Below are 1278 nucleotides of genomic sequence, written 5' to 3'. Positions count from 1 at the left end.
GCCCTGCCCCCCGGCCCCCTCCCAGCCCTCCTGGCCCCACCTGTCGGCGGGAGTGGGGCTGGGGGTGGGCAGCAGCCCCTTGGCACCCACACCTGGGCATGAGGCTGCCTAGGCACTGCCCAGGGCGGCGGCGAGCACCACGACCCCTCGCCCCCGCGCCCGGAGGGCACCGGCCACTGCTTGACGAGTGAGTTTCCTCCCGGGTGTCAGCCAGAAAGGGAAACCCCACTTCCAGCCCCAAATCAAGGGCAAAGGACAGCCAGTGCCTCCCCGTCACGTGGGGCCCCTCTGGAGGGGAGCGCGGACAAACCCGTTCCCGGGTGCAGCCGTCGGCAAGTGGGGCGCTGGGCCGGCACCGCGGGTGCCCCCGTGGGGGCAGGGCGGCCAGGCCTTCTCTGCGCTGGACTGGCCCAGGCAGAGGCTGCGTCGCTGAGAGATGGGCGGACCCAGCCCGCAGGGTGTGGGGCGCTGCCCTCGGTGGGAGGCGGATGGGGCTCAGGCCTCGGCCCTCCAGAGTCAGGGGCCTCAGGGCAGCGGGCTGGGGCAGACCCATCGGTCCCCGGGCCTTGCCCTGAGCCCCCCGGCCTGGCCACGCCGTGTCTGCCTGCAGCTGCAGGCTCTCAGGGCCACTGTGGTGTGGACAGCACCCTGCACGGCTGCCGGCCTGGGCTCTCCTGGGCTCTCACGACTCCGCCTTCCGGGCCACACGTCCACACCCCACAGCTCTGCGAGCTGGCCCACGGCCGCGGGCCACGGAGCTCTCCGGCAGAGGGGACCTCCGACCCCAAGTCGCCGTTCACGTCCAGCCGGCCCGGCCCCATCTCCGCCGACCCCTGCTGGCTGCTCTTCCGGTTCTCTGGCCAGTGCCGCCCCGGGCCACATCGCAGGGGCCCTCCCCACCCGGGGCCTTAACACGGCCGACCCTGGTCCTCTGGGCCAGGTGGTGACTGTCCCCAGGGTCCTTGGGCACGTGCAGCAACGCCAGGAGCCAACGACCAGCAAGGGCCTGCGGTGCCCGCCCAGGCGGCGTCGGCCAGGGGAGGGCCGGGCGCCCAGCCTGTCACCACTGCCCGGCGGCGCCAGCACAGGCTGGCCGGCTGCTGCCGGGCCCACTGGCGCGGGTCCCGGGAGGGTGCCGCCAGCACCCCCAGCCTCTGGTGGAAGAGGGGTCGGCACTCGAGTCTGCCACGCCAGGGCGGCTGGGGGCCCCGCGTGCCCCCGGAGTTCCCCAGCGCCAAGCAGAGGCCGGTGCTGCCGAGGAGGTTCCGGCCAGGACGG

The sequence above is a fragment of the Condylura cristata genome, unplaced genomic scaffold, assembly GCF_000260355.1.
Source record: "Condylura cristata isolate star-nosed mole 26May11 unplaced genomic scaffold, ConCri1.0 scaffold00004, whole genome shotgun sequence".
NCBI lineage: Eukaryota > Metazoa > Chordata > Mammalia > Eulipotyphla > Talpidae > Condylura > Condylura cristata.
Note: the sequence above shows the minus strand (reverse complement) of the source record.